Source organism: Pleurodeles waltl, chromosome 5 (assembly GCF_031143425.1).
Source record: "Pleurodeles waltl isolate 20211129_DDA chromosome 5, aPleWal1.hap1.20221129, whole genome shotgun sequence".
NCBI classification, from domain to species: domain Eukaryota; kingdom Metazoa; phylum Chordata; class Amphibia; order Caudata; family Salamandridae; genus Pleurodeles; species Pleurodeles waltl.
This window is the reverse complement of record NC_090444.1, coordinates 1,671,937,208-1,671,963,910: the sequence shown is the minus strand read 5'-3', so window position 1 is coordinate 1,671,963,910 and position 26,703 is coordinate 1,671,937,208. Positions and strand designations below refer to the sequence as shown.

The following is a 26,703-nucleotide window of genomic DNA, read 5'->3' as shown; positions in this document are numbered from 1 at the left end:
TGATCCCTTCCGTACACTCCAACTCTAGTCACCATGTTAGACATTTTTGGCTCTCCATACAGATCATGGTTCTAGGAAAATGGCAGAGAGTCCAGCTTTAATTGATTCAGGTGCAACTGGGAATTTTGTAGACTCACAAACTGTTAAATCATTAAGACTCACGTGCATAAGGAAAAAGCTAACGGAGATTGCGCAAGCTGTGGATGGAAGTGAGTTATCCGGAGGCCCTGTTACCATGCGCACCTCTCCCATTCACACGACTTGCCAGGATGTCGACGGTCATGAACACCAAGAGAGTCTCTCCTTTGATATCATCCAGGCACATCCGTACGTTTTTATATTTGGCATGCCATGGCTAATACTACATAATCCACACATAGATTGGCAAAAACAAACTGTTAGTTTTTCCTCATCATTTTGCCAAAAGAACTGTTTGCATACTGACCAAAAAGGCTCTTCACAATGTATAGCTACTGCAGCAGAAAAGGACATTACCTTGCCTCATATATACAATGAATATGTCAATGTCTTCAGCGAGCAAGCCGCAAGCACCTTACCTCCACATAGGCCGTACGACTGTCAAATAGATCTCCTACCTGGTGCTGCAATACCTAACTGTAGAATTTATGCTTTATCTGAGAAGGAGAACCTTTTTTTACGCAAATACCTTGATCAGTGTTTGGAGAATAATTTGATCTGTCCCTCATGTTCCCCAGCTGCCACTCTATGACTCCCGGGTCTACTTACCAACCAAAGACTTAAGGCAAACAGCCTTCCAATGGTTACACACCCATCCCGTGGCAGGTCACCCAGGCCCTCAAAAAACTATGGAACTATTGAAAAGATATTTCTGGTGGCCCACGTTCTCCAAAGATGTCAAACAATTTATACAATCCTGTGAAGTTTGTGCTCGGAGCAAGAGTGTACATAGCAAACCAAAAGGACTACTAATCCCCCTACCAACTCCAAGCTATCCTTCGGAACACATCACAATGGACTTCATCACTGGGCTCCCAGAAGTAAACCATGTAAACACAATTCTGGTAATCATTGACAGTCTCACAAAATACGTTCATTTCATAGCTTGCAAAGGACTCCCGACGTCTAGCACCCTAGCCAACCTCATTCTCCAAAACATTGTCCGTCTTCATGGACTCCCAAGCACAATTCTTTCAGATAGAGGCTCACAGTTCTCCGCCCGTTTTTGGCAGGCTTGGTGTCGAGCCTTACGGATAGGTTCTGCTCTATCCACCAGCTACCATCCACAAACTGATGGTCAAACTGAGAGGCTGAATCAGACACTGAAGCAGTATTTACGTTGTTACGCCTCTGACACTCCCACTGCATGGCCAGATCTCCTATGGCTCGCTGAGCTATCATACAACAATTCCTTTCACTCATCCATAAAAGAAACCCCTTTCTATGGTCTGTATGGTCGACACCCACAAGTGTTACCAGTCACTTTACCAGTTGCAACCCAAACTATGCCTGCGGTACAAGACGTTCTGTCCCGGATGCAAAAAATGCACACACGATTACAAGTCAATCTACGTCAAGCTAAGTACAATTATAAGCTACAATATGACAAAAAACATCAAGCTGGTCCTATCTACAAGGTGAAAGACAAAGTATGGTTGTCTACAAAAAAAATTACATTTAAAGACCACAATGTGTTTAACCCTAAATTCATCGGTCCTTACGAGGTCCTCCGCCAAATTAATCCTGTGATTTATAAGTTGAAATTACCTCCCTCTCCAAAAATACATCCAGTTTTTCATAAGTCTTTGTTAAAGCCTGCCACCTCATCAAGCACACCTCGGCCAGCGCCCCTACTGGTACAAGGACAATGGGAATATGAGGTGCGAGCCATCCTAGATTCTCGACTCCGTGGTTCCTCCTTATGGTACCTAGTAGCATGGAAAGGTTATGGACCCGAAGAACACTCCTGGGAGCCCGCCACACATGTTCATGTCCCCCGGTTGGTGCAATGTTTTCATCGTCTTCATCCAACTAAGCCCGGCCCTCAACCGCGCCCGGGAAGGGGGTGTACTGTCAGGCTTTGGAGCTGGCATAGCCTCAAGCCTTGGCGCGGTATCGATCTAGCCTCTCCTAAAAAAAAACCAGGGTAGCGCACCTGCCACGCCCTTTGCTGCACCAAATCGCACCTTTCCCATCATTCCTGCTGTAAGGTACATCTCTCTGGCGGCAGTGCTCGATGGTGGCTTCATTGCCCAATTCCCCGATGTTCCCTTATCTTGCGACTACAATTCCCAGCAACTTTCAGGAGAGGCCATGTTTAGGGTGTGGCACCTCTATAAATTCTAACCACACCCACGTTCCAGTGCTTACTATTTTGGAACCTTGCATGGGCTTGACCTGTGGTCGGATTCCCTTTGAGGTCGAGCTTTCCAGTTTGCCTTCGTTTGTCAAGCCTCTGGGATTTCTTTGAGCGAGTGGTCGGACTCGCTAGGGTGAGTCCGTTCTGACGGGGCTTCTCCCCGCCTGTGTTTATTTGGTTTCAAAGGAAACCTCAATACTTTGTTTCCGCTCCTGTGATTCCCAGAGCTTGGTGATTTACTGTTGCTATAGTTACCAGTTCGTTCTCGAGCTGGCTTTTCTTTCAGTTTTCTTTCAGAGATTTCCTTTTGAAAAAACGTAACGTGTTAATTCTTGCATACTTTATTTTAAAGAAGACGCTCATTATTGAAAGACGAGCACGATTACACGTGCATGATATTGAAAAGCGCATATTTACATTTGTGTGTGCTATTAAACATATGTTTAGTTACTTGAAATGTTTTTGATTTTGACAACAGTTTATTTTGGGATTGTTTAGCTAAATGATTCTTCATTGCAACTACAGCTTCATATTTTTTGCAGAAAGGCAGAAGATAAAGTAAACTATATTAATACTAAGCAGCATCTAATGTTAGCTCTAATTTTTTTTAGACTTTTAACGGCCTGTTTCTGGTTTGTCCTTCCTAAAGCTTCTGGCAAAGACTATCTTTTCTATGGATGTATGATATTAAATGAGTCCTTGAGTATCATCGCTTGTAGCTTCTTAGTTGACCTTAGGGAGCATTGCTCTATCTTTTACATGTTTATCCCACATGTTTTTCGTAAACTATTACAATATAAATAATTAACCAGCGTTTAATGTTATTATAGTTTTTCTCTTTGTATTTAATATTTTCCTTTTCAGATCTCCTTCCAAGCTGTTCCTCTCCTACTTCCTTTTCCCCCTGCCTGGCGTCTCCAATCTTCAGTGCTATTACGGCATCTGAATTTGTGTTGCCTGGAGGTAGGCCATTAACTAGCAACGCACAGATCCCGAAGAATTGGACTTTGACAGGACCCAAGCCACTGGTCGTCGCTGCAGAGGGGTGCCTGCTGAAGCAGGGAAGTGACTCCATCACTTCAAGGGAGATTCCTTCATTCTTCTGGTGCAGGCGGAAGACAGGCAGAACTCGGAGGATGCATGACCTGTAAACCGTTGCAGACGCTGGCAGGAGGTGAAGATACAATATCGCAGAAGTCGTCTTTGCTTCTTTGTTGCATTTTGTCGAGTTCCTGGAGGGTCCAGATGCAGTTTCTTCAGTAAGAAGGTGTAGTAAAGGATACAGAGGATTCCTGCTGGAGTCTTGCAATCTGAATCTGAAGAATAACCCAAGAGAGAGACCTTAAATAGCCTTAAAGGGTGATTGGTCAGCTAAATAGGTAAGCACTTATCAGGGGAGGGCTCTGACATCACCTGTTGGCATTGGTCACTCAGATGCTCCCAGAGTGCCATGCCAACTCGGAATCCAAGATTGCAAAACCCAGGGACACTCTGGAGGAGCGCTGATCACCACCCCTGGGGTAGTGATGGACAGGGGAGTGGTCACTCCCCTTTCCTTTGTACAGTTTCATGCCAGAGCAGGGCCTGGTGGTCCCTGAACCAGAGTAGACTGGATTATGCAAGGAGGGCATCGTCTGTACCCTTCAAAGCATTTCCAGGGGCTCTGGGAGGCTACCCCTCCCATGCCTGTAACACCTATTTCTGAAGGGAGAGGGCGTAACATCCCTCTCCCAAAAGAAATCCTTTGTTATGCCTTCCTGAGCTTGAACTGCTCAAGTAACAGGAGAGCAGAAACCTGTCTGTGAGGTGGCAGCAGTTGGGGCGGCCTGGAAAACCTCAGATGGCTGTAATGGCAGTACTGGGGGTCCTCCAAGGAGCCCCCACAGTGCATGGAATCATACAACCAATGCTTGCAGAAGCATTGGGGTATGATTCCAACATGTGTGATACCAAACATGGCTATATATTCGGAGTTACCATTGTGAAGCTGTACATAGTGACCTATGTCCAGTGCACCCGTAAAATTGAGTCCCCGCACTCACGAAGTCTGGGAAAATGGTCCTGGATGAGGTGGGGGCACCTCTGCTAGTGCAGGGGTGTCCTCACACACAGGTACTCTGCACCCAGTCTTCAGGGTTGGAAGGCCTGACATTTGGGTGACTTATAAGTGACCTGGTGCAGTGTAAATGGCAGTGAAACGGTGCATATACCACTTTACACAGGCTGCAATGAAAGTCCTGTAGAAGCCTTTGCATGGGCTCCCTACGGGTGTCAAAAGAAATGCTGCAGCCCATTGGAATCTCCCGGAACCCCAATGCCTGGGGTACCTAGGTACCATATATTAGGGACTTAGAAGGGGTGACCAGTATGCCAATGTTTGGTGAAATACTGGGTTACCAGTATGCAGTGACAATTTTTAGAGGAGAGAGAGCATAATCACTGGGGTCTGAAATCAGGCAGGAATTGGGGGTAACATGCCAAAAAGAGGGTACTTTCATAAAGCAAGCACTCAACAGACACTCCCACACACAATATCAGTCACCACTTCCCCGGGCACACCCACCTTCCCACACACCACATCAAGCATACCCACAGACACCCACCACAACAGTCAGTGACACACCTACCACACCCACCATTCCCACAGACACCACCCCAACAGACACACACACATCCACCACTCCCACATCCCAGCACCTCCACCTCCCAGCCACCAAGACACGCAAAACCCCACACTCACATATGCAACAGACACCACCCACACATAAGCATACTTCACGCACAGACCCAAGACATCCACAATGACACATCAGGCAACCACTCTTGACCTCCTAATCCCCAAACCCTTCTGCTGACCATCCTCATGTTCCTAAGCAAATGCCATTTCCCCCGTTTCCTACACCCCGTTCCAAACCCAAGAGGCCCACCTCCCAACCCATCATTTCCACCTCCAAATCCTCCCATGTCACACTTGTGCCACTGCAAGCACCCATACCCTCCTCCTCAAGAAGAAGCCCACCCCTCCTAAGACGCAGTCCACCCCTTCCAATCCCACCCATCCCAAATCCGACACTACCAAAGGTATTTGCTGACTGCATGGATATGTGGGTGTTATTGCAATAGTGTCTCATTGCATTGTGTTCTGTTTGGTACGTTAAGTATTTCATCTTGTGTTGTCCAAGTCCAATGTGAGCATGTATGATGTTAAAATTGTCCCCCTGATATTGTTTGTGCATACATGAAGTGTGTTCAAATATGCTACCTTGGTTTGCATTTGAGTGTGTATGTGTCCATTTAGCTGTGTGTACCTTGCATCTTCTTCAAGTAGATGTATGCCCCATGCTGTTGGAGTTGTATTGCTTTGTTGACTTGCACTTCCACATTGTGCAGATTAGCATGTCACTTGGGTCTAGTATTGTTTGTCCCTGAGACACCTGAAGGGCCAGTTCCTGTGCAACTGTTGTTTCAGGGGCATGTGCAAAGGGATGTGTCCCAGTACTGCCTCCTTCTTTGAGTGCTCCTGATGCTCCCTTCTCTATTGTGCAGGTATTGTTTGCATAGTGAGCTTTGTGTATTTGTCTCACTGTCTAACGTGCATCCTATTGTCCTTCCATTGTGTTGCAATGTGGGTGATGTGTGGGTCCATTGCAGTGCTGTTTAATGGGTGTGGTGTTTGTGTTCTGTGACACATCCATACATATGTGTGTTGAATGTGATGACAGTCCGAGGCAGAGGCCTTTGAGAAGGTTTATGAATTTATAGAACATTACGAGTTTTTGTGCATTTACTATCCAATAAACCCTGCTAAGGAACTGACAACAATAAGTATGTGGAGAGTGTGACTTGCTGTGGAAAGAAGATGCAACAGAATGTGCATAAAAATCCCCGTGAGAATGTAGCAGACGTGCCTACAGTGGCTAGGGCACCAGGACTACTAGCCTGGTAAGGTCAAAGGCGAGACCTCCAGGTCATGAGTGACAGTAGTGCTTTGTAACAAGTTCACTTCCCTTAGGAAAGTAAAGTGTCTGCCAACTTTCTTTTTCTTATTGGCTACTTTGCTGTTGCACTAGTGTTTTTACCTGTGTATCCTTCCCTTAGTTTTGTTTTTTTCCTCCTTGTTTAGTGCTCCTAGGGCCAGATTTACAAGGTTTACACTTTCAGTGATGCTCTGGTGGCGCTGTGCACTGCGCCGTTTTTACAAGGTGGCCTTAAGCCACTTTTTGTGGCTTAACGCCACCTTGTAAATAGGGTCAGTTTACACACCGCTCTTTGCGTGGAAGGGAGGTGTACTGTGGGTTTTCCACAGCAGCAGCCATTGCCTTTTGATGCTGCCCCAGATTTACGAGTTTTTGTAAATCTGTGGGAGCGCCAAAATTTAATGCCACCCCATTAGCATGGCGCAACAAGGAGAAATGTTTTCATTTCTCCTTGTTTTTTGCACTATCTGTGTGTGCTGCATTCTGCATTCTGCAGCACACATAAAAGGAGCAAATGGCCATTGAAGATTGTTTTAGTGCAGGAAGGTGTCCCTTCCAGCAGAAAAACAATCTCCCCCTCAAAGCAGCCATCCTTGCACTACGGTGCAAGGGTGGCTGCATTGTCACTCGGCAGCAACAGTGCAGGGGGAAACACAGTGATGCACCATATTATTGTGAATATGGTGCATCCCTGCATTCTAAAATTGATGGAGTGCGGCGCTGCCAAATTTGGCGCAGCATCATGCTCTGTCATTTTCGTGTAAATCTGGGCCCTAGATTCTTGACTAAGGGCCTGGTTTAGAGTTTTTCAGATGGGGTACTCCGTCACAATGGTAAAGGATACCCTGGCCGCCGAATTCTAAACCCCATAGTCCATAATGAGATTTTGGTTTCTTCAGACAGGATATCTGTCACGGTTGTGACGGAGTAACCCCTCCCCAAACTCTAAATCAGGCCCTAAGTACCTCAGTTTGCTGTTTGTCACATGCTGCATCATTCCTTCTTCCAGGATTGCTTTTTACTTAGAGCTTAGCATTTCATGTACTGGTTTCCTCTAGTTGGCTTAGGTATACTGTGGTCTGCCGTTCTGAATGCAGCAAGGATAGTAATGAAATTCACCTTTATTATTACATTGCTTTTGATTTTATGGCATAGTAAATCATAGTTTAACTCTCACTAGTATCATAAACACTTAGGCCCTCATTACGACCTCGGCGGTCTTCGAACCGCCGTGCTGAAGACCGCCAGTGCAGGCGGTTTTCCGTGCGGTGTATTATGCCTGCTGACAGCCCTCCGTCCTTTTTCGGACGGAAAGCCGCCAGCAGCCATACTGGCGGTCAGCGGGAAAGTGGAGGTTGCTCCACCACCCCGTCATCAGAACACCGCCCACCGAATCACGTCCCATGATTCGGTGTGCCGGTTTTCCGGTGACGGGGTGCTGGCGGCGGAGCAGCCCCCATGGATCCTGTCCCCTCCCGGAGGATCAACGGACAAGGTAAGTTGATCGTCGGTTAGGGGAGAGGGGCGGGGGGCATTGTGTGTTGTGTGCGTGCATGGGGGTGTGCGTGTGAGTATGTAGAGGGGGTGTGTGAGTGCGTGTATGCATGCGGGGGGTTTGTGTGTTTGAAAATGTGTGCGTGTCTGTCTGTATGTCTGTGAGTATGTGCGCGTGTATGTCTGTATGTATGTGTGCGTGTATGACTGTGTGTGTGTCTGTTGGTATGTTTATGGGTATGTGTGCGGGTATGTGTAATGGTGGTGTCTGTATGCATGTAGGGTGGGGGGTGTTTCAATGTTGGGGTTAGGGGTGGGGAGGGGATTCCTGCCACCTTTGGGGGGTGGCAGGGGGGTGGGGGGTTTGAGGGGAGAACTCAGGGGTGGGGATGGGGGAGACCCCTATCAGTGCCAGGGAAGGAATTCCCTGGCACTGATAGTGCCTACAGCCCTGGATTTCATGGCGGTTCCAAACCACCCGAAATCCATGGCAGCATGCAGGGTCGTGATACCGCCGGCGGTCTGGTGGCGGCTGCCGGGCTGGAGACCGAAGTCTCCAGCCCAGCAGTCAACACCGCCCTGGCGGTCGGAGTGGAGAAGTGGTGGATGACCATGGCGGTAACCGCAATGGTCATAATTCCATTTTTTCTGCCGGCCTGTTGCCGGTATTACCGCCACTTCTCCCCCGTCCGCCAGGGTCATAATGAGGGCCTTAATGTTAACCTGTAAGAACACTATTGTGAATCTCCGAAGTCTTAGAGACATACAGTAGATAGTACCATGTTGCTTCAGCTGTCTTTTTACTCACTCACTCACATAACCCCAATTCCATCTAATGTTTGGCCCTGCTATCCAGTACTACAGCCTGGGGTGGATTGTCAACCAACTCTGCCATTCGAGAGTTGCAGATCTTGGCAGGGGAACACTATGGGCCCAATTCAAGAAAACATATTTTGCAATAAGTAAAAGAATACTCCACTAATACTGCATCACATGATACAAAATACAATTCTCAGTCCTTTGGCCAGATATCTCTACACCTGCCCCTAGTATATTTCCTGTGCAGAGACCTTCGCCCCAGTGGCAGAGATCTCCACGTGCAAAGGTATACATTTTAGTAGTAAATTTGGGGGGACCTAGGGAAGTGGTAGGAAAATGTGTAATACTACACAATGGGTGGGGTAAGGGAAAATGAAGACAGGGTTTAAGGAGAACATATTAGTTCAAATCATACACATACAGTAAGACAATTGCAATTCACAAAATACACTTCTAAATTTACCACTACCCTAATAGTGTAAAAACAGGCTCAAACATATTCTAGCTTAGCCAGCGAGTAAGACATGCACAACACATGATGCACCACTAGCATTGCAACACACTCCTGTAGAAAACAATGGAGGTAGGGATTAAACCAATAACCTTGAGAAATTAATGTTAAATTAGTTTTACATTAAAATTACATATTTATCAACGTTTTAGTGACAAAAAATAGGGAAAATAATTGATTAATTTAAGGCTTATTTACATTTAACAATACGCTTAATTTTAAGAATTAACTGTAATATAAATGTAATTATATGAAGTAACGTACTGTAACTTTTTATTTAATTTTATTTTAGTTTTTTTAGTTCTAGGCTACTAATAATTATTTATATACGTTTACACATATTTTCTCATTAAAATAATGTCATTATATTTGTCCTTTTCAAACAATAAACTTTAATAATGTTATCTACATTTTCGTATACAGAGATCTCACTGTGAAGTCGCAAAATGGGTTGTAAAAGGCTCCACCCTCTCATGTTGTCTACGCCAAGGTGTAAATATCCACTCATGATTGGTGATCCGCAAAACATGTTGTGACTTACACCTCGCTGTAGAAGGAGAGCTACACGAGAGTAGATCTATTTATGTAAAGTTACGATTGTGAATAGGTCCCCATATACTTATGACAGCAGGCCACATTTCCACAGTCATACAGAAAATGTTCAAACAGAACATTTCTCAAAATTCTTATTTTGAGCATCAAAATTTGTAAATTCCGAATCCAGGCCACCGTTTTATGGTAGTACCTTTAATTTAGGACTGCAAACATTTTACAAATCACACACTAGGACTAATAATTTGGGTTTATTCATTACAGTGATATCACTATTATATATGTTAAACAGTACAATCTTTGCCCAAACGACATTTTCTCTCATTAATGCGTTTCTAATTATATTATATTCTCTGTAGACGAGGATAGAGTCTAGCGTGACAGATGCCCACGGATATGAACCACCAATTTTGACTGTCGTTTTTAAATTACGGAAACGTTTATCAAGCGTGTAACAAAGGCTATGTTCTGAACTCCGTGATTGCGTAAAGTTTGAACAACAATTAGCGATCTTACAAACACAGGAAAAGACCTCACTAGCTTTTTATGCACAATTGATAAGGGTCTGTTGTATTTCAAGCAGGTCATTAAAACACAGTAAGAGCATGAGAGCTTGAGGTGCATGTATGCTCCCAGAACAATTAGAGAAACATACTGTGTAATCAAAGGCCACCCACAGACTGGGCCTTCCTTAGCTCAGTCTTCTTCACTGAAAATAGAAGGAACTGCTCAGTCATAGTCGAATACCTTCTCTAGTTTTCACACCCACACCCTGAACAGTCCCAGTATCTGACATCGTGCACACGACTGACAGATTTTGTCACTTACAGGAAAGTAGAAAAATGCATTCTGTGACTCAAACGAGATTTCAAAACAAATATTACACTACCCAGATATATCTTTTGCAGGCCTGGTGTTCCTCCTCACCTGGTTTCGCTTTCCGAGGAGGCTGATGTACTAATTAACCACATGGCAAAAAGTACATCTCAGGAGGCAGGAGACTGTTTTGCGACCTCCTTTTGAATACCTGTCAACTTAGAGAGGAAGGCACGCAACGGACACCAACATTTCATCCCTGAATTTGCATTGCTTCAATGTGAACTTGTTTAACCCCTTAGCTGCTGGGCCTCCCCCACCCAGTGCTGAGCCCTGATTTGGCTATTTGGGGTAGTTTGCGAATAGGCCCCCATAACTTTTTGTCCACACAAGCTATCCAGCCAAATTTGCGTCCTTTTTTCCAACATCCTGGGGATTCGAAAGGTACGCAGAGTTTGTGGGTTCCCCTTGAGAAGACTGAGAAATTACCCAAAATACAGCTAAAATCTGTTTTTTGGGGGGAAAAATGGAAAAAGGTGCTGCAGAAGAAAGCATCTGTTTTTTTTCCCCTGCAAACGGGATAAACAAAGAGTCTGTAATGCTAAAAACGGCATCTTCCCAGCTTTCAGGAATAGGCAGACTTGAATCATAAAACCAAAATTTTTGACAGAGTTTTGGCATTTTACCAGGATATACCCCATTTTTACTTTTTTTTTTAGCTTTCTGTCTCCTTCCAGTGACAGAAATGGCAAACCAATAGTGGATCCTGGACAGTTAAACATTTCTAAAATGTAGCAAAATTCTGAATTCAGCAATGGGTCATTTGCGCAGATCCTTCAAAGTTTTCCCATGGAAAGTAACAGTTGAAATAAAAGAATATTGAAATTGAGTTTAAAAAAAAAGCCATTTCTGTCTACGTTTTCTTCTCTAACTTTTTCCAGCTATGGCAGATTTTTTAAATCAATATACCGTTATGTCTGCTGGAGCCTGCTGGTTGTGGGATGTATAGGGCTTGTAGATTCATCAAGAACCCAAGGTACACAGAGCCAATGAATGCTGCACCTTGCAATGGGGTTTCATTGTATACCGGGTATGCATCAATTCATTCAGTAAAATATAAGGAGTGAAAAATAGGTATCAAGGAAACCTATGTATTTTTTAAATGGGCACAAGATATGGAGTTTAGAAGCAGTGGTTATTTGCACATCTTTGAACTCCGGGTTACCCATACTAGCATGTGAGTTACAGGGCATTTACCAAAATGACTTATTTCTTACATACTGTTTTAAATTTGGAAGGCACAAATGCAGAGAAAGACAAATGAAAATTAACACTTGTTCTATACTGTGTTCCTCCAAGTACCTCACTTTTGTGGGTAGACCTAGTGCCCGCAACAGGAAACGCCCCAAAATGCAGCGTGGACACATTACATTTTTCGACTGAAAACTGACTCGTAGCTGTGGAGTTTGGCCTCTAGCTCAGCCAGCACCTAGGGAAACCTAGCAAACCTATACATTTTTGACAACTAGACAACTAGGGCAATGCAGAATGGGGTGACTTGTGGGGCTTTCACCTGGTTCTGTCATCCAGAAACCTTTGCAAACCTCATAAATTGTCTAAAAGCTACATTTTCCTCACCTTTCAGCGATGCAAAGTTCTGAATCTGAGAGGAGCCACAAATTTCCTTCCAATCAGCATTTCCAAAAGTCTCCTGATAGAAATGGTACCTCACTTGTGTGGGTAGGCCTAGTGCTCGTGACAGGAAACACCCCAAAACACAACGTAGACACATCACATTTTTCCAATGAAAACTGATGCTTTTTTAACAAAGTGCCTAGATGTCGATGTTAGCCTGTAGCTCAGCCGGCACCTAGGGAAACCTAGCAAACCTATAAGTTTTTTAAAACTAGATACCATGGGAAATCCAGAATGGGGTGACTTGTGGGGCCATCACTAGGTTCTGTCACCCAGAATCCTTTGTAAACCTTTAAAAAGTGTCTAAAAAAAACAATTTTCCTCACATTTCAGCGATGCAAAGTTCTGGACTCTGAGGGGAGACACAGACTTCCTTCTATCCAGCATTTCCTCAAGTCTCCCGATCAAAATGGTACCTCACGTGTGTGGGTAGGCCTAGTGTCCGTGACAGGAAACACCTCAAAGCACAACGTGGACGCATCACATTTTTCCAATGAAAACTGAGGCTTTTTTACAAAGTGCCTAGCTGTCGATGTTGGCCTCTAGCTCAGCCGGCACCTAAGGAAACCTTGCAAACCTATGCATATTTGTAAAACTAGGTACCTAGGGGAATCAAGAATGGGGTGATTTATGGGGCTCTCTCCAGGTTCTGTCACCCAGAAACCTTTGCAAACCTCAAAAAGTATCTATAAAAACACATTTTAAGTACTGAATCTGTGGGGAGCCACAAACTTCCTTCCACCCAAAATTTTCCTAAGTCTCCCGATAAAAATGGTACCTGAGTTTTGTGGGTAGTCTTAGTGGGTGGCTGTGTAGGAGGCTGGCCTGGCTTGTAGTGGGTACCAGAGGTACTTACACCTTGTGCCAGGTCCAGTTATCCCTTATTAGTGTAGAAGAGGTGTTTCTAGCAGCTTAGGCTGATAGAAGGTAGCTATGACAAAGCAGCTTAGGCTGAACTAGGAGACATGTAAAGCTCCTACTATACCACTTATATCATATGCACAATATCATAATAAAACACAATACAGAGTTCCTAAAAATAAAGGTACTTTATTTTTATGACAATATGCCAAAAGTATCTCAGTGAGTACCTTCAGTAAGAAGGTAATATATATACACAAGTTATATGTACACAAACTAAAATTAGGTAAATAATAGCAAGAAAAGTAATGCAAACAGTGTAGAATCACAATAGGTTGCAATAGGAGCACATAGGTGTAGGGGCAACACAAACCATATACTCCAAAAGTGGAATGCAAACCACGAATGGACCCCAGACCTATGTGAGCTTGTAGAGGGTCGCTGGGACTGTAAGAAAACAGTGAGGGTTAGAAAAATACCCCACCCCAAGACCCTGAAAAGTAGGAGTAAAGTGCACCTACTACCCCCAGGGAGCACAGAAGTCGTGATAGGGGGATTCTGAAGGAAGAACAAACACCAGCAGTGCACTGACAACGGATTTCCGGACCTGAGTACCTGTAAGACAAGGGGACCAAGTCCAATAGTCGCGACAGTGTTGAGAGTGGGCAGGAGCCCAGGAAATGCCAGCTGAAGGTGCAAGGAAGCTGCCACCGGTTGGAAGAAGCTTGGTGTTTTGCAAGAAAGAAGAGGACTAGGAACTTCTCCTTTGGAAGACGGATGTCCTACGTCGCGATGAAGCTTGCAGAGGTGTTCCCACGCAGAAAGACCGCAAACAAGCCTTGCTAGCTGGGTGCTGCTGTGGCCCAGGAGGGACCAGGATGTCGCCACTTGGAGGAGGAGACAGAGGGGGCGCTCAGCAACTTAGAGAGCCCTCACATAAGCAGGCAGCATCCGCAAAAGTACCCCAAAAGGCACTTAGAAGAAAAGTGAACCGGAGTCCACGTGAAGTCACAAAAGGGAGTCCCACGATGCCGGAGGACAACTCAGAAGGTTGTGCACTGCAGGATGGAGTGCTGGGGACCCAGGCTTGGCTGTGCACGAAGGAAATCCTGGAAGAGTGCACAGGAGCCGGAGCAGCTGCAAATCACGCGGTACACAGCTTTGCAGTCTAGCGTGGGGAGGCAAGGACTTACCTCCACCAAACTTGGACTGAAGAGTCACTGGACTGTGGGAGTCACTTGGACATAGTTGCTGTGCTCCAGGGACCACGCTCGTCAGGATGAGAGGGGACCCAGAGGACCAGTGTTGCAGTCTTTTGGTGCCTGCGTGAGCAGGGTGAAGATTCTGTCGACCCACGGGAGATTTCTTCGGAGCTTCTGGTGCAGGGTGAAGGCAGGCTACCCCCAGAGCATGCACCACCTGGAAACAGTCGAGAAAGCTGGCAGGATTAGGCGCTACAATGTTGCTGGTAGTCGTCTTGCTACTTTGTTGCGGTTTTGCAGGCGTCCTGGAGCAGCTAGCGGTCGATCCTTTGGTAGAAGGTGAAGAGTGAGATGCAGAGGAACTCTGGTGAGCTCTTGCATTCGTTATCTAAAGAATTCCATAAAGCAGAGACCCTAAATAGCCAGAAAAGGAGGTTTGGCTACCAAGGAAGGAGGATTGGCTACCAAGAGAGGTAAGAGCCTATCAGAAGGAGCCTCTGACGTCACCTGCTGGCATTGGCCACTCAGAGCAGTCCAGTGTGCCCCCAACACCTCTCTTTCCAAGATGGCAGAGGTCTGGGACACACTAGAGGAGCGGTCAGGGGAGTGGTCACTCCCCTTTCCTTTGTCCAGTTTCGCGCCAGAGCAGGGCTGGGGCATCCCTGAACCGGTGTAGACTGGCTTATGCAGAGATGGGCACCATCTGTGCCCATCAAAGCATTTCCAGAGGCTGGGGGAGGCTACTCCTCCCCAGCCCTTCACATCTATTTCCAAAGGGAGAGGGAGGAAATCCTTTGTTCTGCCTTCCTGGGCCAGGGCTGCCTGGACCCCAGGAGGGCAGAAACCTGTCTGAGGGGTCGGCAGCAGCAGCAGCTGCAGTGGAGACCCCAGAAAGGCAGTTTGGCAGTACCCAGGTTCTGTGCTTGAGACCCGGGGGATCATGGAATTGTCCCCCCAATACCAGAATGGTATTAGGGTGACAATTCCATGATCTTAGACATGTTACATGGCCATGTTCGGAGTTACCACTGTGAAGCTATACATAGGTAGTGACCTATGTATAGTGCACGCGTGTAATGGTGTCCCAGCACTCACAAAGTCCGGGGAATTTGCCCTGAACGATGTGGGGGCACCTTGGCGAGTGCCAGGGTGCCCACACACTAAGTAACTTTGCACCCAGCCTTCACCAGGTGAAGGTTAGACATATAGGTGACTTATAAGTTACTTATGTGCAGTGGTAAATGGCTGTGAAATAACGTGGACGTTATTTCACGCAGGCTGCAGTGGCAGTCCTGTGTAAGAATTGTCACAGCTCCCTATGGGTGGAAAAAGAAATGCTGCAGCCCCTAGGGATCTCCTGGAACCCCAATACCCTGGGTACCTCAGTACCATATACAAGGGAATTATATGGGTGTACCAGTATGCCATGTGAATTGGTAAATTTAGTCACTAGCCTGTTAGTGACAAATTTGGAAAGCAGAGAGAGCATAACCACTGAGGTTCTGGTTAGCAGAGCCTCAGTGAGACAGTTAGGCATCACACAGGAAACACATACAGAGCACATACATATGAGCACTGGGGCCCTGCCTGGCAGGGTCACAGTGACACATAGACTAAAACAACATATATACAGTGAAATATGGGGGTAACATGCCAGGCAAGATGGTACTTTCCTACAGGCTGCTACAGAATACGCCCCAAAACACAACGTGAACACAACAAACTTTTTTAATGAAAACTGCCTCTAGCTCAGCTGACACCTGTTATGGAGGTAAAATACTATAATCCGACTGTGGGGAAAACTGGGCTGATTGCAGAAGCCCCCTCATTTTTTGCCCCCATTTTAAGCTGATACTGCTAACCAGTTCAGGGCCAGTGCTCTGTTTAAAATGGTATATGCCAACTAGGCCTAATTATAATTGGCTCTGACAACCTACCTATGTGTCCCTAGAATATGGTAGGGCATGTAGGTTTAGGTTTAGGAACACCAGGGTAGATAGAGCGCCCCTGGGTGCACTGCTGTGGTCCTTGTTGCCATTGTGAAGGCAGGCCTGCCTTGCTGGCTGCCTTTAAGTTACAATTAACCCCAAACTCAACTTTCGAATTAAAAGTACTTCTCAAGTCTCAAACTACCTTATTTTTTCATATACGTCACACCTAAGGTCTGCCTTTGGTGCCCCCAAGGTGGATGCAGTGCAAATATAAGGAGGGACTTTATAAAAGATGTTGTATAAGCCCAAGTGAGTGAAAAACAGCAAAACTGTTTTCCCCATCATAGTCAATGGGCTTCATAGGCTAACATTGGGAGACTTTAGTTTAACATAACAAAGTCTTATTTCCAATAGAGATGAGCTAAATATAGCAAGTGTGGTACCAAATTAAATGTTATAATAAAACCAACCACTTGCCATTGTTGAATTGAATAACTAGCCCATTGAAAGAGTTCTAGAACTTTTTCTGAAAGTTACCAAATTCAGCCATGTAGTGGCCTTTCCTGATTTGTCAGCCTTTGGCAGCCTGAGCCAGGCTACCTTAATGAGGTGTGAAGTGGCCTGGACTGAGACAAAGGAAGCATCTGGTTGGCGGAGAACTGCTACAGCAAATGGCAGAGCCAGATGGAGGAAGAGTAGCCAAACTGGTCTTCAAAAGAGGGAAAGCCACCTGGGACAGAAATTAGACCTCTCCCATTTCCTGCTCCGCCAGACAGATGGAAGCCCCACTGATTAGAATAGGAGAGGGGCAGGAAGGGGTTTGTTAAGGGAAACTTAGCCACACCAGTGGGTGGACTCAGCTAGGTCTAACCTTTAAGGATTCATTTTTGCCATCTTGGATTTTTAGAGAATTTTGCTTTCTGGGATTGATTTTTGCCACACTTCACAGGAAGAGGTCACCCCAGAGGGTGGTGGACTGCACCCCATTGGACGGGAGCACCACTCTGCTTCCCACCCCAGAAGCAAGGATAAATATGGCAGAACAGCCTGACAATTCAGCTCCATGCTGGAGAAGAAGGACTGCCCTGCTGGACCACTGATTTGCACCTGAAGAACTGTACTTACAAGGACTGCACTAGCTGCACACTTTGAGCTTCACCAAAAAAAGGACTTTACCTTGCTTCTGCAACTCCAAGAGTGGACTTCCTACTAGCAAGAGGTACAAAGGAGCTGACCAGAGTCCCCTGCATCAAGTCCTTCGAGAAAAGCCCAGCTGACCTACTTCCAGTGGCTATTTGAGGATTCTGACCAGGTGTATTCTGGTAATTGTAGTCCCTACTCCTAAGGAGCAACTCAGATCTTCTGGAACTTTGGATCAAGTTTGTAGACACTTCAAGAATCCAAAAAGGACCTCTGGAAGAAGATCAATAATTTTGGAGAAGTTTTGAGCAACTGTTGTAGAAAGCTCCATATGTGGAAAAGGTGCATTGAGGAGGTTGTAGTCCCAGACCCCAAAGAGCAAACCAGCTCCTCTGACCCTTTGGCTGGTGCTGTGGACCACTTTCAAGAAACACTTCTGAAAGTAAGTGTAAAAGTGTTACATCGTGGGTGGCCTAAGCTCTGGACTTTGTCCCTGTCTGGTGCAACCATTTTTAAAGTTTGAATGCTATTTGCTTCTAAGCGCTAGTTTTACATTTAATCTTTACAAATTCAAATCTCTGGTTCCTTAAATTTGATTTTTGTTGTTTTGGTGTCATTCTAAAGATACAAATATTTCCAATTATTATAAATTGGTGTTGGATTTTTATTGTGTGCTGTGGTTTACTTATTTACTATTTTGTTGATATTAAGGTGGTCATTATGACCGTGGCGGTATTATAACCGCAGGGCCAAAACGACTGGAGCACCACCAACAGGCTGGCGGTGCCTCCCGGTGTATTTTGACCACGGCGGTAGCGCCGCGGTCGCACCGCCGGGGCCGGCGGTTTACCGCCACAATGGCCCCGGCGGATGTAATCCGCCAGGGCAGCGCTGCTTGCAGCGCTGCCCAGGGGATTACGAGTCCCTGACCGCCAGCCTTTTTCTGGCGGTCTGAACCGCCAGGAAAAGGCTGGCGGTACAGGGAGTCGTGGGGCCCCTGGGGGCCCCTGCAGTGCCCATGCCACTGGCATGGGCACTGCAGGGTCCCCCTGACAGGGCCCCATGCGGCTTTTCACTGTCTGCTGTGCAGACAGTGAAAAGCGCGACGGGTGCAACTGCACCCTTTGCACGGCCGCAACACCGCCGGCTCCATTTGGAGCTGGCTCCTATGTTGCGGCCGTGATCCCCGCTGGGCCAGTGAGCGGAAACCAGGTTTCTGCCCGCCGGCCCAGCGGGGATCTCCAAATGGCCGCGGCGGGGGTGCGGCCGCATTGGCGGGCGCATGGCGGTCAGATCTTGGCGGGCGGCTGATGCCGCCCGCCAAGGTCGTAATGACCCCCTAAATGTTTTACCTACTTGTCTCCTAAGTTCATCCTAACTGCTCCTGGGCCAAGCTGCCTACGGTTGAGCAAGGATTAATTTACTGAGACCTTGACTGGATCTACTGGGGGTTTGTGGCCACCCTTTTGTAATCAGAAAATCTAGATTATTTTACGGCACACCTGCAGACAGTACCTAAAACTCACCCATTATTTACCATTACTTACCATTGGTTCGCTTGAACTTCACTCTTGGTTTCTTGCTTCATATTGGTCAGTCCCTCCTGTTCTCTTTGTGTTCTCCTCCTGTTTCCTCCTGGGGCTTTGAGTGCTTGTCCCTGCCATGAAGTATGGACCAAGTACAGCTTTCTGTCTCGGCCAGTGGCCTTCCACAATTTTGCTTTGTCAATTTTTTAACCCCCTAGCTGCTGGTCCTCCCCCCTCCCAGTACTGAGCCCTTTTTTGGCTTTTTGGGGTAGTTTGCGCTTAGGCCTTCATAACTTTTTGTCCACATAAGCTATCTATGCCAAATTTGCGTCCTTTTTTTTCCAACATACTAGGGATTTTAAAGGTATCCATAGTTTGTAGGTTCCCTTGGAGGAGACCAAGAAATTAGCCAAAATACAGCGAAAATTTAGTTTTTTCAAAAAAATTGGAGAAAAGGGCTGCAGAAGAAGGCTTGTGTTTTTTTTCTCTGAAAATGCCATCAACAAAAGATTTGCGATGCTAAAATCACCATCTTCCCAGCTTTTAGGATAGGCAGACTTGAATCAGAAAACCCAATTTTTCAACACAATTTTGGAATTTCACTGGGACATACCCCATTTTTACTATTTTTTGTGTTTTCAGCCTCCTTTCAGTGAGTGACAGGAATGGGTGTGAAACCATTGCTAGATCCCAGACAGCTAAACATTTCTGAAAAGTAGACGAATTTCTGAATTCACCAAGGGGTCATTTGTGTAGATCCTACAAGGTTTCCCTACAGACAATAACAGCTGAAATAAAATAAAAAAATGAAATTGAGCTGAAAAAAACAGTCATTTTTCTCCACGTTTCACTCCGTAACGTTTTCCTGCGATGTCATCTTAGAGATGCCCCCTGTATTTTACCCAATTGTTCAGTGCAGGACTGACTGATCTGTGCCAGCCTGCTGCAGAGAGACGATTTTCTGACCCCATGTGGTGAAGGCCTTTGTGCTCTCTGAGGACAGAAACAAAAGCCTGCTCTGGGTGGAGGTGCTTCACACCTCCCCCCTGCAGGAACTGTAACACCTAGCAGTGAGCCTCAAAGGCTCAGGCTTCGTGTTACACTGCCCCAGTGCACTCCAGCTAGTGGAGATGCCCGCCCCCTGGACACAGCCCCCACTTTTGGCGGCAAGTCCAGGGGAGATAATGAGAAAAACAAGGAGGAGTCACCCACCAGTCAGGTCAGCCCCTAAGGTGCCCTGAGCTGAGGTGACCCTTGCCTTTAGAAATCCTCCATCTTGATTTTGGAGTATTCCCCCAATAGGAATAGGGATGTGCCCCCCTCCCCTCAGGGAGGAGGCACAAAGAGGGTGTAGTCACCCTCAAGAATAGTAGCCATTGGCAACTGCCCTCCCAGACCTAAACACACCCCTAAATTCAGTATTTAGGGGCTACCCAGAACCTAGGAAATTAGATTCCTGCAACCTAAGATGAAGAAGGACTGCTGACGTGAAGCCCTGCAGAGAAGACGGAGACACCAACTGCTTTGGCCCAAGCCCTACCGGCCTGTCTCCCCACTTCGCGAAAAACTGCAACAGCGATGCGTCCCCCAGGGTCCAGCGACCTCTGAAGCCTCAGAGGACTACCCTGCATCTAAAAGGACCAAGAACTCCTGAGGACAGCGGCCCTCTTCCACAAAGACTGCAACTTTGCAACAAAGAAGCAACTTTTAAAGACCACACGTTTCCCGCCGGAAGCGTAAGACTTCCCACTCTGCACCCGACGCCCCCGGCTCGACCTGCGGAGAACCAACACTACAAGGAGGACTCCCCGGCAACTGCAACCCTGTGAGTAGCCAGAGTTGACCCCCCTCCCCCCCCCAGCGACGCCTGAAGAGGGAATCCAGAGGCTCCCCCTGACCGCTACTGCCTGCTTCTAAGAACCGGACGCCTGGTAAAGACAATGCACCCTCAGCCCCCAGGACCTGATGGATCCGACCTCCAGTGCAGAAGCGATCCCAAGGTGGCCTCTCCCTTGCCCAGGTGGTGGCTACCCAGAGGAGCCCCCCCCCTTGCCTGCCTGCTTTGCTGAAGAGACCCCTGGGTCTCCCATTGAACTCCATTGCAAACACAACGCCTGTTTGCACCCTGCACCCGGCCGCCCCCGTGCAGCTGAGGGTGAACTTTGTGTGCTGACTTGTGTCCCCCCCCGGTGCCCTACAAAACCCCCCTGGTCTGCCCTCCGAAGTAGCAGGTACCTACCTGGAACCGGGGCACCCCTTTCTCCATTGAAGCCTATGCGTTTTGGGCACCACTTTGAACTCTGCACCTGACCGGCCCTGAGCTGCTGGTGTGGTAACTTTGGAGTTGCTCTGAACCCCCAACGGTGGGCTACTTTGGACCCAACTTGATTCAAAGTTCCTATGATACCTAAGTGAAGTACCTTTCATTTGAAGTATTGATTGTAAATCTTGAACCTGTGGTTCTTAAAATAAACTAAGAAAATATATTTTTCTATACAAAAACCTATTGGCCTGGAATTGTCTTTGAGTGTGTGTTCCTCAAGTATTGCCTGTGTGTATGTACAACAAATGCTTAACACTACCCTCTGATAAGCCTACTGCTCGACCACACTACCACAAAATAGAGCATTAGATTAGACTTTTTGCCACTATCTTACCTCTAAGGGGAACCCTTGAACTCTGTGCATGCTATTTCTTACTTTTAAATAGTACATACAGAGCCAACTTCCTACAGGGATATATAGGGCTTGTAAGTTCATCAAGATCCCCTGGTACCCAGAGCCAATAAATGAGCTGCACCTTGCAATGGGTTTTCATTCTATACCGGGTATACAGCAATTCATTTGCTGAAATGTAAAGAGTGAAAAATAGGTTTCAAGAAAGCCTTTGTACTTCTAAAATGGGCATAAGATAAGATGTTGAGAAGCAGTGGTTATTTGCACATCTCTGAACTCCGGCGTGCCCACACTAGCATGTGAATTACAGGCCATTTCTCAAACAGACGTCTTTTTTACACACTGTTTTACATTTGGAAGAATAAAAGGTAGAAAAAGAACAAGGGGCAATAACACTTGTTTTGCTATTCTGTGTTCCCCCAAGTCTCTCGATAAAAATGGTATCTCACTTGCGTGGGTAGGCCTCATGCTCGCGACAGGAAACGCAACATGGACACATCACATTTTTACATTGAAATCTGACGTGTTTTCTGCAAAGTGCCTAGCTTTAGGTTTTGGCCTCTAGCTCAGCCGGCACCTAGGGAAACCTACCAACCCTGCACATTTTTTAAAACTAGACACATATGGGAATCCAAGATGGGATGACTTATCACATTTCGGTGACAGGAAGGAATCTGAAAGGAGCCACAAATATCCTTCCACCCAGCGTTCCCCCAAGTCTCTCGATAAAAATGGTACCTCACTTGTGTGGGTAGGCCTTATGCCTGCGACAGGAAATGCCCTAAAACACAACATGGACACATCACATTTTCCCAAAGAAAACAGAGACGTTTTTTGCAAAGTGCCTAGCTGTGGATTTTTGCCTCTAGCTCAGCCAGCACCGAGGGGAACCTACCAACCCTCTGCATTTTTGAAAGCTTGACACCTAGGGGAATCCCAGATGGGGTGACCTGTGGGGCTTTAACCAGGTTCTGTTACCCAGAATCCTTTGCAAACCTCAAATTTTGCCAAAAAAACACTTTTTCCTCACATTTCGGTGACACAAAGTTCCGGAATCTGAAAGGAGCCACGAATTTCCTTCCACCAGTGTTTCCCCAAGTCTTCCAATAACAATGGTACCTCACTTGTGTGGGTAAGCCTAGTGCCGGCGACAGGAAATGACCCCAAAACACAACGTGGACATAGCACATTTTCCCAAAGAAAACAGAGCTGGTTTTTGCAAAGTGCCTAGCTGTGGATTGTGGTCTCTAGCTCAGGGGTGGCTTGTGGAGCTCCCACCAGGTTCTGTTACCCAGAATCCTTTGCAAACCTCAAAATGTGGCCAAAAAACACTTTTTCCTCACATTTCGGAGACAGAAAGTTCTGGAATCAGAGACAAGTCACTACTTTCCTTCCACCCAGCATTCCACCAAGTCTCCCGATAAAAATGGTACCTCACTTGTGTGGGTAGGCCTAGTGCCCGCGAGAGGAATAGATACCACAATGGTCAATGTTGGTCCTTACATGAGGGCAACTGTTGACCCTGGGGTGATCCATTTCTGATGCAGGCACTAGGTGCAGGCACTCAAATTGGGTAGTGTTTTTATCAGGACAGGAGGGGAAACACTGGATGGTAGGAATTTTGTGGATCCCAGCATATTCCTGTAGCTTGTGTGACAGAAATGCAAAAACAATAGAGTTTTTATTCAACATTTCAGCTTTTCATTGTATTCTGGGTAAGAAAACTTTGGGGAATCCACACAAGGCACACCTTTGTGGACTCCCTGGATATCTAGTTTCCAAAAATGTCTGGGTTTAGTATGTTTCCCTATATGGCTGCCGAGCCCAGGACCAAAAACATAGGTGCCTGCCTTACAAAACCAGTTTGTTTTGTGATAGATAATTTTGATGTCTTCGCAATATGATTTGGGTTGTGGAATTTGGGGCTGAACTAAATTGGGGAGCTCCCAAGAGAGCACTCTTTCTGTGCTTGCTGCCACATGCACCTTCTCTCTGGGACGGGCTAACCCGCTATTGTCCCGTTGCACAGACTGTGCTTGCGAAGGGACAGCAGGACTGTCCTCATCATCTCCTCATAATCACTAGAAGAGGAGTTATCAAATGGGACTCCTCCAAATGAAAAATCACTCCGAGAGTCTGCGCCACTGTCCTATGCCTCAGATGCTGTCTCAGTATCTGCTGTCTCAGTTTCTGACCCTACGTCAGAGCTGTCCTCAATAAACCAAGTGAGGGCTTGAGCAGCAGTCATCCAACAAGATGCAATCTTTGCTACTAGCTAAACTGTTGCTCTAACACATTATCCTATGTAGACAGTCACAACATTTCTGGTGGGTGTGTGTGTGTGATACATGCAACAGCAGAGGTCACCTTACGTTCGCTTCTTCCCTCAATCAGCACGTTCTTTCAAGACACTCAAAAAAATACATACTATCACTTCACCTTGTCACATACTAATTGTCACAGTCTTTAGCACCTCTAGCGCCCAGTCCAACAATCATTATTGGTGCTCCCACTCTCATGACCTCCTCCTCGGATTCTCTCACTACCACCCAGCAAAGGTGCGCTTCATCTCTCCATAATCCCCCCGCACATACATTTCATTTGTATTATAGCGCAGGTAATGGCTGACTTTACTAATGTACTCAGCTATTTACATAAAACACAGATTTGATCTTTGCAGTAGGCCTATAAACCTTCTGCGCTACTGTATGGCATCAAAACTGCCACTAGACAAAGTCTTATCCTTTTGTACCAGAAACATAATCACAAGACTTACTTGACTTTTTTATTGCTGCCTAAAAGCTACAGTTGAAATGAGTCAGTGGAAGTATTGCTTTGAAGATGCAAGCTGCAACTGCAAGACAACTGGTGGCGAACATATAGATATATAGATCACTTTTATATGTGGGTCCGATTTTCCTGGGGGACGATCTCAAAAGTGATCTATCTATATATATATATAGATAGATATATCTATCTACATAGATAGATTATTATCTATATATATGTGTGTGTATATATATATATATAGATATATATATATATATATATATCTATATATATATATATATATATATATTGGAATGTCCCCCTTGAGAACATATCAAGACTTCCATCTGGAGATTCTGCTTTGTGTTTGCCTCAAACGGACGCAGCACCCAGCAAGGATTTGGATGAACTATCTAAGAAAGCTTTTCCAGTGAAAAACAGAGGAGAGGTTAAGAAAGCAGATGCATCTTCATCACAGGACAGTAAATTAGAAGACCCTAATGTAGTCGTAGGCTCTGGTTTGGCAATGGAGGAGATGATTTTTGAAGTGGCGGACACACATTTGTTTTTCAATGACTTAGAGGAGTGTGACCAGGTTAATGTAGAAGATGTTGCCTCTGACGACAATGGACAAGATTTAAGCAACTACAATGTTTCTTCTGATGAGTTCAGTGGCACAGGGAGCACCAGTGGCCATGGGTGCAACCGCCGGAGTTCCAGGAGGAGTGGATTGGATGAGGAAACTTGCATTCCGATACAGGAGAGTGAAGGAGATCTATGACTGCTATAAAAGCAATGCAGCTGGGCTCCTTAGGGAAAGCTTGCAGAGATTGAGGTCCGATATAGAAACCTTGACGGATGCATGGCTAGGAACTGCTTTAAAATCATTGCTTCTAATACAGTCCAGGAAAAACTGTGTAAAAGTCTTGGTCACAACAACACAACTTGTGCCAGCATTGGCTAAAGTTTTACTCTATGGATTAGGAGAAGTGTTTCCGATAGAAAACATTTACAGTGCCACAAAAATAGGTAAAGAGAGCTGCTTTGAAAGGGTTGTCACCAGATTTGGAAAGAAAGTTACATATGTAGTGATTGGGGACGGAAGGGATGAAGAAATTGCAGCTAAACAGCACAATATGCCGTTCTGGAGAATAGCGAACCATGGAGATTTGGACTCCCTGTACCAAGCACTGGAGCTAGACTTCTTGTGTGTGTGTGTGGGGGGGGGGGGGCAGATGCCCAACTCTATGTATGAGCACAAGGACAGTTTACGAAGACTGAAACAGATTGGTTTCTGGAACAATGCATTGTGGCTAGAAAGCCCTTTTGACACACCTTGCTAGAAATCTGTTTTACGGACATTGCTGCGGACTATAGTACTGCAGTAAATACTTTGAGGAAAAACAAAGAATGGCATTTCCGTTGTTCAGAGTATCCACACAATTATGGAAAAGACTTAAAACAATGACCTAGAATCATCTCACTGCTGACAATACCGCATCCAGAGAACTCACTACACTCTAGACTTATTCAGCCTCTAACATTCTTCACTTGTACTGGTGCACAGTAACAAGAGAAAAGGTTAACCTTTAATCTACGCACCAATCCCAAACATGCAATCAAGTTTATTGGCAAATGCTCATATAATTGTGTTTTTTTACATTAGTTAGTTTGAGTGTTCATGCCAAACAAATCCTCTTTAGCCCCGGTCGGTTTAATTCCAGTGCTCATGTCATAAACAGGATGGATCGTACTGAAAAAGAGACAAGTGCTTTCCACACTTGCAAAGGAGATGGTGCAACTCTCTGTAGAAGAGGAATAAGGCCCCAGTCCGTTGAGCTGGCAATCAACTACTGGACAACAAACCTTAAGAGTTCAAAGCAAAGCACATCTACTTGTTAACAGTGCTTTTTTGCCCATCACATTGAATCTGACCATACTTGTAAACTGCTTTGACAAAAGTAAGAATGTATGTAAACTGAGTATGCCAACAAAGGTAAACATTTTAGTTTAGCCAGCAACCTAACTGTGCTGAAGTGATCCAGCATAATGGTTGAATCTCCCAGATACCCTTTTTCCACGGTCCAGGTAGTGCTCCTTTGATCATGCATTTTAGACTGTCCCATTGAACCAGTGATATTCTGGAATGGCCTTTGTGGACTTGTTCTCACACACACTACCTCTCAACGTCTTGCGCAACAGGTCAGTTTAAAATCTTGAGGCCGTTTCTGTGAAATGCAATTGTTTACTCCTGTGAATAAAATCCCATTTTAACCAAAAAAGTGGGGTCTGGAAATCTGTCTGAATAAATGAAGCTGTCATGGAGCCCCCAGGAGTGCAGTGCCTTTTTTGTGTGATGATTAATAAGGGTTATGGTCTAAAACCCTCCACGTGCAC

At 45.8% G+C, this 26,703-nt stretch overlaps 1 pseudogene; it reads left to right on the top strand.

Moving 5' to 3' along the window:
* The first annotated feature begins 79 nt into the window (after nucleotides 1–79).
* Nucleotides 80–25,649, top strand: LOC138297143 (eyes absent homolog 3 pseudogene; annotated as a pseudogene).
* Nucleotides 25,650–26,703: the final 1,054 nt, after the last annotated feature.